The 11,541-nt window shown below is 35.3% G+C and overlaps 1 pseudogene; it reads left to right on the top strand.

Moving 5' to 3' along the window:
• The first annotated feature begins 3,983 nt into the window (after positions 1-3,983).
• Positions 3,984-4,926, top strand: LOC109437456 (heterogeneous nuclear ribonucleoprotein A1-like; annotated as a pseudogene).
• The last annotated feature ends 6,615 nt before the right edge of the window (positions 4,927-11,541 follow it).

The following is an 11,541-nucleotide window of genomic DNA, read 5'->3' as shown; positions in this document are numbered from 1 at the left end:
TCTGAGGCTAATATATATTTCAATAAAATAATTATGGTTCTTTTTGTTTAAATTTAGTATGACTTAACTTCACTCCTTTCCTCTCAATTTTTATCTAAACAATATTTACATATTTAACAATCTGTTGGTATAGAGTTATAATAGATAATATAATAGCATTGTTCCCAATTAACTTATCATGTCAAAAAAGAATTGAGTTAGTTGAACTGCATAGACAGACATCTTTTTTATTTTATTTTATTATGAATAATATAAACTATTAATACAAATATTCCAGTATGTTTAAAATAGAGAAGCATCTACAATTTTTGTTTTTAAAGCTGAAATCTATAGGAATGTGGCTATAATTCACCCAGGTCTTTGCAAACTCATTTGTTTAGTGTCATTGTTTCTTTTCCCTGGTATTCTAAGTAAATGTAATTTTGTAAATTCAAGATCGACATTCTGTGAAATGCACTTTGACAATCAAAAGTCAGCCTTTGTCAGATTTCGCAGGAAATGAGAGACTGGAGATTACAATGTTGCCATCTTTAATTTTCTAAAATGGAACAGATGTTTTCTGGGTATAATGGATATGTGTCTACATAAATCCTTCATTTCTAAAAAACTTCCGGTTGTCTTCATATGAAAAAAACAAAAACACTCTTTCCATAATTGTTCCTTATAAACAATATGATTAAACTTTCTCAACAAAAGGAAGTTTGTTTTAAAAAAGATAGGTTAAGGTGGTTGTTACTGTTGACATTTTTGTTATGGTTACTTTGAGCTTGTAGTTCTACATACTCATTACAATATCAGAGATGCCAGTCAGTGTTTTACATTGTTTATAGGAAGCCCTTGAAGACAATAGGCAACAAGGTAAAACACACAAGGTAAGTCTGTGAGCACCTGCTTCTTCAGAGATATCTATTTTGTCACCAAGTGCTGTCAACTCTTTTGGCACCATTCACAATGCCCCTTTTACTTTTTTGCTCCATCTGATTTTCTGATTTAACTGCCACTCCTGTGGGTTGTCAGATCTTTTCAGTTTCATTGTCATCACTGCCACCACATCCTCATTATTCTTCCTGCTTCTCTTCTCAACTTGGTGTGATCTATCCTGATTACTGAGTTGGATTCATCTTCCCCAAATACTGTTTTACTTGAGTAAACTTTTGCCATCACAAGTATTTTATTGTTTTTGAAGCAATTGTAAATGGGTTTATTTTCTTGATTTCTCCTTCTGATAGTTTATTATTGGTGCATACAAATGCAACCAATTTCTGAATATTAATTTTGTATCCTGCTACTTTATTAAGTTCATTTATCAGTTCTGATAGTTTTTTGGTGGAGTCTTTGGGGTTCACTACATATTGTATCATGTCACCTGTATATAATGACAATTTTACTTCCTCCTTTCCAATTTGGATGTCTTTTATTTCTTTTTCTTGTCTGATTGTTGTGGCTAGAACTTCCAGAACTATGTTGAATAAAAGAGATGAAAGTGGGCAAATTTGTGACCCAGCAATTCCACTGTTAGGTATCTATTCAGAGAAATCCAAGATGCTGATTTGAAAAACTATATGCACTATGTTTATTGCAGTGCTATTCACAATAGCCAAGACATAGAAACAACTGAAATGTCCATCAGTAGACAACTGGATTAAGAAACTGTGGTACATTTGTACCATGTAGTATTACTTGGCTATAAAAAAAGAACGAAATCTTACCGTTTGCAATGATATGGATGGACCTAGAGAACTTCATGCTAAGTGAAATAAGGCAGTCAGACAAAGACAAATACTATATGATCTCACGTATATGTGGAATCTAAAGAACTGAATAAATGAGTAAAGTAAACAGAAATAGTCTCAGAAATATAGAGAAAAAAACTGATGGTTGCTAGCTGGGAGGGAGGTGGGGATGAGGGAGAAGGGGAAGGGATTAGAAATGGTAACTTCAATATTGCCACAGTGATATAAAAGACAATTTCAGAAATATAATTAATAATGTTGTAAAGATTTTGTAGGGTGTCAGATGGGCACATGTCTTATTAGGGAGACAACACACCTGAAGCTGACGCTGCATAATATTGTATGCTAACTATAATTTTATATATATATATATATATATATATATATATATATATATATATATATATATATCATCACAGGATATGAAGTTCAGCATAGGGAATAGAGTCAATGGAATTGTAATAGATATGTACTATATCATGGGGGCAGTAGGTTGGGGGAGGGGGTTGTCACTTTGGGAGGGTGAGATGTCTGGCTATTGCATTGACTTGTGCACTGAAACTATTTTTTTTTTTTTAAGATACTTGTCCTTTCCAGCGTTTTCTCCTTCCTCATTTTCTTCTCGACCACTCAACCGTTATCCATTAGTACACATCTACCCATCCTTCAGAGTTTATAGAAGTATGTACTAATCTTTTGCAGGACACTTAATCTCACTTTTCAGCTCTTATTGGCCATAGCTTTCTCAGTATAGACATTTTTATATTTTGTAAATATTCATGTAAATATCTCTTATTGTATGGCAAGATTTTGAATAATTCCTTATAATTCCCATGGTGCCATCACTTGTGTTTTTTTAAATATATTGAATTATTGAAAGAGATAAAAAATAGATGACCTTTTAATTTACATATACTGGGGTAGGGGGAGAATATAAAGTTTCCAAGCTAAATGACACAATTTAAATCCCAGTTAGCCTGAAAATTTTGCTTTCAATAATTTCCAGAGTATACATAGATAGTTTATCATTTTAATTAAGATAAATATCTCGTGTTTACTTCATCGCCATCAATGCACAACCTATACTACACACCCCATGTACAATTTCTTTGAGTACAGAAAAAAGAATCAGAATAAATAGGCTTTGGTAGATATGCCAGACAAAATACTTTCTATGGTCATAGACACACGTAACATTTATGTATATTTCACCCTATTTGCATGTCCCATTTCAACTCTATGACTCAGAGAATTTGTTGGATCTGTTTTATATTGCTTTCAGTTCCCTTAACTCAATTATAAATTACCAGATACTTTACAAGGACCTTAATAGTATTATCCAAATAATGGAAAATGTTAATTTCATGTTCAAAACACAATTGTTTAGACCCCAACTTAGTTTTACCTCCACTCACTCAGTAACTTGGAATTTCAGGTTTCTGTTCTTAGACACTCTTACTTTATGTATCCCTGCAGACCTGATATCAGCCGCAATGAAGGAACATTGGTAATATTGACAAAAAATGGCTTCCAAAAGCAATACCAAAGGTATGGTAGGAAAAAAATCTTTTTAAAGTCATTATAAAGCTGTCTTAATCCTTTCTGGAACAAGCAATGTAGGATAGAAATGAAGTCATCTTATTTATTTCCTTAGGGAAGGAATATATGCAGATCATTTTTCCATAATTTAGAAAGAATATTTTTTCCTTAGTTTTTCATGAAGGGTTTTATCTTTCTTTGCTTATAAAAAACAGTTGTTGCTATGACGTTCTCTGTAGCATCCAAATTTTGAAATCCTTCATGCTTCCTACAAACAGTAAAATATACCTTGATATTACCAGAGCACCAAGATAAAAACACAGTGGTTGAGATGCCAGAGAATGTGAAATTCCCTCAGAAGTGCTAACAGCCTCGATGAGACTCAAACTCAATTGACCAATCTCTCTTTCCAACCCCCCCACCACCACCTTTTCCTCCCATGTATCGATGATGAGGGCTCTACGCAGCTGCAGCCTCGAGAGTACTCACTCCCAACGAAATGGATCCAGGGTAGAATGTGGACACTAACTCTTCTTTCCTCCATATTATATGGAGGAAAGCTATCTCCCCATTCATTTTCTCTAGCCAGAAGAGGTGGGGAAAGACATATGCCTATGACTGAGAAAAGATTTCTTCTAAAAGACCTAGAGACCTTTCTGTCGGTGGACTGGCTGAGTGAGCATTGTTCAAGTCTCCTTTCCCGCGGTCATCATGTCTAAGACAGAGTCTCCCAAAGAACCTGAATAGCTGCAGAAGCTCTTCATTGGAGGTTTGAGCTTTGAAACAACTGATGAGAGTCTGAGGAGCCTTTTTGAGCAATGGGGAACCTCACAGACTGTGGTGATGAGAGTTCCAAATGCCACAGACTCCAGAGGCTTTGGGTTTGACACCTATGTCACTGTGGAGGGGGTGGGTGCAACCATGAATGCAAGGCCACACGTGGATGGAAGAGTTGTGGAACCCAAGAGGACTGTTTCAAGAGAAGAATCTCAAAGACCTTGTCACTTAACTGTGAAAAAGATTTTTATTGTTGGTATTAAAGAAGACACTGAAGAACATCACCTAAGAGATGATTTTGAACAGTGTGGAAACATTGAAGTGGTGGAAATCATGATTGACTGAGGCAGTGGCAAGAAGACAGGCCCTGCTTGTGTAACCTCTGATGACCATGACTCTGTAGACAAGATTGTCATTCAGAAATACCACACTGTGAATCGCCACAACTGTGACGTAAGGAAACCCCTGTCTAAGCAAGAGATGGCTAGTGCTTCATCCAGCCAAAGCGATCAAAGTGGTTCTAGAAACTTCGGTGGTGGTCGAGGAGGTGGTTTTGGTGGGAATGACAACGTTGGTCGTGGAGGAAACGTCAGTGGTCGAGGTGGCTTTGGAGGCAGTCATGGTAGAGGAGGATATGGTGGCAGTGGGGGTGGCGATAATGGATTTGGTAACGATGGAAGCAATTTTGGAGCTACAACGGTTTTGGCAGTTACAACAATCGATCTTCAAATTTTGTAGCCATAAAAGGAGAAACTTTGGAGGTGGAAGCTCTGGCCCTTATGGTAGTGGAGGCCAATTATTTACCAAACCATGAAACCAAGGTGTCTATGGTGGTTCCAGCAGCAACAGTAGCTATGGCAGTGACATAAGGTTTTAATTACTGTCAGGAAACAAAGCTTCTAGCCGGAGAGGAGAGCCAGAGAAGTGACAGGGAAGATTCAGGTTACAAAGATTTGTGAACTCAGCCAAGCACAGTGGTGGCAGGGCCTAGCTGCTACAAAGAAGACATGTTTTAGACAATACTCGTGTGTATGGGCAAAAAACTCGAGGACTGCATTTGTGACTAATTGTATAACAGTTCATTTCAGTTTCTGTTCTGTGGAAGTGTAAAGCATTCCAACAAAGGGTTTTAATGTAGATTTTTTTTTTTTTTTTTGCACCCATGCTGTTGATTGCTAAATGTAATAGTCTGATCATAATGCTGAAGAAATGTGTCTTTTTTTTAATGCACTGTGTAAAGTTAGTGTACTCTGAAGCCATCTTGGTAAATTACCCCAACAGTGTGAAGTTAGAATTCCTTTAGGGTGATGCCAGCTTCAATTTGAAATTTATTTACAACCTGCTTGGGCTCAGAAGCCATTATCTCCAGAAACATTGGTGTAGTTCAGTCAATAGTTACTGTGTTGTGACCTGGAGTTCACCATTAAAAGGGTCAACCAAGCAGAATCATGGAGTTTATTTGGTTATTAATAATTGTTGGTACGTCTTATGCAATATATCTAACTTGACTTATGACCAGATAAAATTATAGATGGAAGTGAAGCTTGTGTATCATCCATTATCATGTGTAATCAATAAATGATTTAATATCCTCTTGAAAAAATAAAATAAAAGACCCAGAGAGTAACATGTATGAAATGAATAGTAGAAAAACATTAATATTGAGGAATATTAATAAGAAAATTGGTTGATATCTGAAACCCATCATCATCATTTTACTTTAGTTAAAGCCTTTAATACCTTAGGGTCCAAATGTCCAACAGGAATTTCTAACCATTCAGTCTTTGAGTAAGTATTTATTAAATGCCTAAAATGTTTCCAGCAATATTCTGTGAATAAAGGGGAGATGGTTTCTACCAACACAGAGCTCAGACTTAGCAAGAAACGTACATTTTCCTTTTTAATACATCATCATCTCCAGTTTCTGGGCCTCTTCCCACATCTCAGATATTGACCTTTCTCCCAGAGGAACACCTGGGACCCATTACATACTCTCCCTGTTCTCGTTCTCCAGCATCCTCTTAGTAATCAACTTTTGCAGATCCTAGCTCCTAAAGCTGTGTCTGTGCAAACAAATGACACTTGGGGCGTTCAACCTTCCCAGGTGAGACTGGTGCTGCCTGGAACAAAATTTGAAGTCTAAGTACATAATCTTTTCTCTTAACCACAAGTACACATTTTTACTTGTGTTCTTCTCAAGGCAGGGCAACTTATAATGAGTTTAATTTAACTTTTAGTATGCCCCAGGCCAATAGTTTTGCACTTCTCTTATTTCCTCCTTCTCAGCTTTGACTGAGGTCTTATTTATTTTCTGTGATGCCTCAGCATTCCTTCCATTTTCCTTTGATTACAGAAGTCTTCATTCCTCTGAAGACTTAATAGCCAAACCAGATAAGATAAAAAGAAGTAATGATTTCCAGATGGAAAATGTGATAGATTATATTTGGTGCTTGTTGCCCAGTCACACTGCTTTGGTAACTAAATATATCAGATGTCTCTTTCAGTTTCCTTGATAATTTAAACCTAAGAATACAGACCCAAAGTGAGTTTGAGTGTAAAAGCCTACCATCTTGCCTATTATCATTCCCATAATCCAGGAAGAATTCTACAGAAATATGTTTGCAAGTTTTAGTGGGAATATGTGAAATAAAGGAAGTGGAAGAGAAAAGTATGTATCAGTGAATTGAAAAGGAATTTTTATATTTCAGCCCAAGAAATCCCAAAAATTATTGAGTCAGGGGGTAGAGATGTGACTGAAGAGGGACACCTAAGAGTTGCCGAATTATATATTGGGAGTCAGGCACTCTTTTTCATTACACAAATGCACTATTGATTTGGGGTAGGTATTCATGCCGGGCACTGTTCCAAGCACTGGCAATACAGACGTAAAAATTCTTGTGCTTTCATAGTCTAGCCTAGGAAACAACTGATACACATATAACCATATCAGGATGACTATATTATTTGTCCCAATTTTTAAAGTGCCTTTAGTTTTTTAATTTTTAAATACTCTACAAAATGTGATTTCCAGATAAGAAGGCAAGGAAGAATTTATCATGCATGCAAAAGAATAAACAAAATGAAAAGGCAACCTATCGAGTGGGAGAACTCTACATCTGATTAAGGATTAATATCCAAAATATATAAAGAATTCATACAACTCAATAGAAAAAGTCTGATTTAATAATGGGCAAATGACCTGAATAGATATTTTTCCAAAGAAGGCATAACACAGGCACATAAAAAGATGTTTGACATCATTAGTCATCTGGGAAATGCATGAGATATCACTTCACACCTGTTACAATGACTACCATAAAGAAGACAAGAGATACAAGTGTTGGCGAGAATGTGGAGAAAAGGGGACCCTGTGCACTGTTAATGGGAGTGTAGACTGGTACAGACACCAGTGAAAATAGTAAAAAGGCTCCTCAAAAAATTAAAAATAGAACTACCATATGATCAAGCAATTTCACATCTGGGCATTTATCCAAAGGAAACAAAATCACTATCTAAAAAAGATATATGCACCCCCGTATTTATTGCAGCATTATTCACAATAGTCAAGACATGGAAACAACCTGAGTGTCTGTCACCAGAGGAATAGCTAAGGAAAATATATGATATATAGGTAATATAGATATAGCTATAGATACAAATATGTAGATAGATATAGATATAGATGATATAGATATAGATAGATTTTTTTTTTTTTCCAGCCATGAGAAAATAGGGAATCCTGCCACCTGCAACAACATGGACGAATCTTGAGGGCATTATGCTAAGTGAAAAAAGTCAGACAGAGGAAGACAAATCCTGTATGATATCACTTATATGTGGAATCTCAAAAATCTGAACTAGTAGAAACAAAGAATAAAGAAGTGGTTATCAGAGTCTGGGGTGGGGGATGATAAAAGATGTGGGGCTGGGGGATGTTGAAAGGGTACAAACTTCCAGTTATAAGACACATCAGTTCTGGGTCTCTAATGTTCAGCATGTTGATTATAATTAATACCATATTATATACTTGAAAGTTGCTAAGAAAATAGATCTTAAGTGCTCTCACCACATATACAAAAATAAATGATAGTTATGTGACATGATGGAAGTGTTAACTAATGCTATGGCAGTAATCATTGTGCAATATGTAAGTGAATCAAATCAACACATATACACCTTAAACTTACACAATATTATATGTCAATTATACCTCAATAGACCTGGGAAAAAAGTATTTCTCAAAGTGTAGTTTGAATGTTCCCAATGTAGAAACAAAAGCGGAAGGACAAAAAAATTAACATTACGTATGTACTCTGCATCTGCATTGGGTGTTTTGTTTAATCTTCTCATCAATCTTCTGAAGAATAATAATAATCCCTACAGATAAACTGTATGCCTGTTCTTTGAACTTTATTGAGACTTACATTAATACCTACACCAACTTTTGTAAATCTTTTCTGTTTTACATATTGATTTGTTTACATATTGACATTAGGTTAAGCTTGTTAATGTTCTTGTTCAATGACTTATGTTATTGATAATATAATTTATATTTATTATATTATATGCTTATAAATACATATTATATAGAATAATGTATAGTTTTGTATCATATCCGTAATCATTTTAATTTATATATTAGTGTGAGAATACATAAAAATTGTCAAACATGAAAGTGAATCATCTAGTTTTGTCAATTTTTGCTATCATATTTTGAGGTTATGTTATTAGATTCATACAAGTATCAAATTGTATGTGTGATATTAATTAATTCCATGTGTTTTGGTTTCTTCCTCTGAAAAATAGAGGCATTTGTTTCTGCCAGCTGCCCAGGGCCACTGATACCCTAGATTCATTTCAAACTAAATTTTAGATCAAAGCCTCCAGATTTCCATTATTTAAGAGAAATCAGACAACCAAGCTTATTTGAATGATAAATAAGAGTAAATAAGGTAATTAGTGAGAAAAAGCAAGTTCTCTTTTGAGTACAGTACTTGAGTTTTCTTGCATAAGATATATGAGCATCTCTTTGCTTAAACGTAACCTTCTATTACTTAAACTTTAGTTAGTGGAAAATTTTGTATTGGAGAATTATATTTCCCCCCAAAGTTTCTTAAATTCAATAGTTGTTTTGAAATTATTGTGCTTCCTCAAGAAGCAAATGGCACACAGGAAAAGCAATGGAGCAGCAAAATACACTTGTAACTTTTAATCAGTGAACTTTTCTCTGTTCATTGATAATTCATTGCCAGAAATAAAAATCTCTCTTGAAGATTACAAGAATAATTTTACATTGATAGAAGTCGGTAGATGATGGCATTGTGTACTCTCATTTACGTAGCTCAATCTAGTAAACTTTTAGTTAAAAGTCAATCAAATGGCCTTTTGGTCATTTATTAAATCAGAATGAAGGGTGAAAGCCATGGGAATTGTGCAAGGTATGCTTTGGAATGGGGACATTTCTCACGCTCCATTCCAAAATATCTGATGAATGATCACTATTTCCCTCAATTGAGACATATTTTAATGTATTAATAAGTATAATAACTGATTGCAGAGTATTAAGAATATAGCCAAAAATATAATTAGTTAAGACAAAATTAACAGCCTGAAAGTATTCAAAGATGTTGGAGATATAGCTTTTATAAATTTAGGAGAAAAGTGTAATTCTGGAGAGGAATGCTTGCTCATGAATTCCGAGCTTTAACTTCTCATGTTTATATTCAAGAAAACGCAAAAAGAGAAAGCCTAAGGTTTATGTATATTTCATATTAGATATCACAAATTTTATCCATTTTTATGAGGTATGCTTCATAAAGTTTATCTTTTCATAACATTTAAAGCCCTCAATATAACTTTTCCTTGACTCATACAGATAATAAAATTATACTTAAAAAATATCTCCTTCTCACCTCATTCCACCATGGTAAGACAGAGAAAGGGATTTTACAAGTTTTCCAGGGATTGTGTCTAAAGTCTAAATGAAAGAAAAACAAACCTATTTGCCAGTCAACATAATTTCAAGAAATCCTAATTATTAAGATTTTTATGTATTGTCACTGATAAATGTAACTGCCCAAACAAGTGAAGTGTAGATCTTTTGTTATACTCAGGTATAAGGCATTATACATGTTACTTGAGCCATGTTCAAATAGTAATAATTATACATAGTTTCAAATTGTGACAATTTTGAAAGAAATTTGTCTAAAACCATTAAGTATCTTTGGTTAATCTGTTCCTGTCTTACCAGCCCTCCTCTGAGACTAGAAGCTCAGAGTGTAGTTCTGGAAGATATGATATATTTGGCTGCAAATGACAGAAAACTCATCTAGCTGGTTTAAGCAACAAAATCAGTAAATTGTTACACACTCGAAAAGGCTGAAGGTATACTTTATCATTTGATTCAGAATCCAATGCTTTCCCCAAAAACTCAGTCTGGATCCTTAAGCTGTACTATGTCACGGCACTGGCTTTTGGACCTGGCAGTGCTTCTTCCCATAGGGTCACAATGGCTTCTGGAAAGGGCCAACATGACCTAGCTCTCCTCGAGATCCTGAGTCATTTATCAGAAAGCAAATATTTCCCTCATTTGTATCTAATTTGCTAGAACTTGTTCTACAATTGTATAGGGAGGGTGGAAACCACGTACCACAGAGGGAAATGGGATTTGCCATGATTGGTTTTGACTAAACATGATTGTGTTCCAGGGCCTGGACGCAATGTTGAGTGAACATAATCCGTGTTCTTTTAAAAAGAAAGATGTCCACTGTATACGAAGTCTGACAATGACGTTTGAGAACTCATCCTAGAAAAAGTGGTACATCCCTCATTGCTGAATATCACCCATGGTCACCTTCGAAGGACTCCCCTTGGGAAGCTATGCACCGATACCAGCACCTAGGCCACGCTTCAAAGCAATTTTGGAACTCTTTTTCTGGAATGGCCATCAGAGCTGTCGTTATATTACCCTTGATGTCCTGAATGTCATCAAAATGTCTTCCTTTCAATAATTCCTTTACCTTTGGGTAAAGAAAGAAGTGATTGGGGGCCAGATCAGGTGAGTAGGGAGGGTGTTCCAATACAGTTATTTGTTTACTGGCTAAAAACTCCCTCACAGACAGGGCCATGTGAGCTGGTGCATTGTCATGATACAAGAGCCATGAATTGTTGGTGAAAACTTCAGGTGGTCCAACTTTTTCACGCAGCCTTTTCAGCACTTCCAAGTAGTAAACTTGGTTAATTCCTTGTCCAGTTGGTACAAATTCATAATAAATAATCCCTTTGATATCAAAAAGGTTAGCAATATCACTGCAACAAGTTCGAGAACTTAATTTCCAGATTCATATAGTTAATTATATCGTCCTCTACCTTATTGAACTTTTTGAAGGTGAGAATCTCCTCATTTTAATGGTAGAAATTCACTGTGTTCAGAAGCAGGGGTTATTTCAAAGTTTCCAGAATATTGAGGAAACCTGGCAAGCAGTGGTCTTCT

Source organism: Rhinolophus sinicus, chromosome 17, assembly GCF_057876585.1.
Source record: "Rhinolophus sinicus isolate RSI-liver-muscle chromosome 17, RSI-T2T, whole genome shotgun sequence".
In the NCBI taxonomy this organism is placed as follows: domain Eukaryota; kingdom Metazoa; phylum Chordata; class Mammalia; order Chiroptera; family Rhinolophidae; genus Rhinolophus; species Rhinolophus sinicus.
The sequence above is the reverse complement of the archived record's forward strand: the minus strand, read 5'-3'. Positions and strand labels throughout refer to the sequence as shown.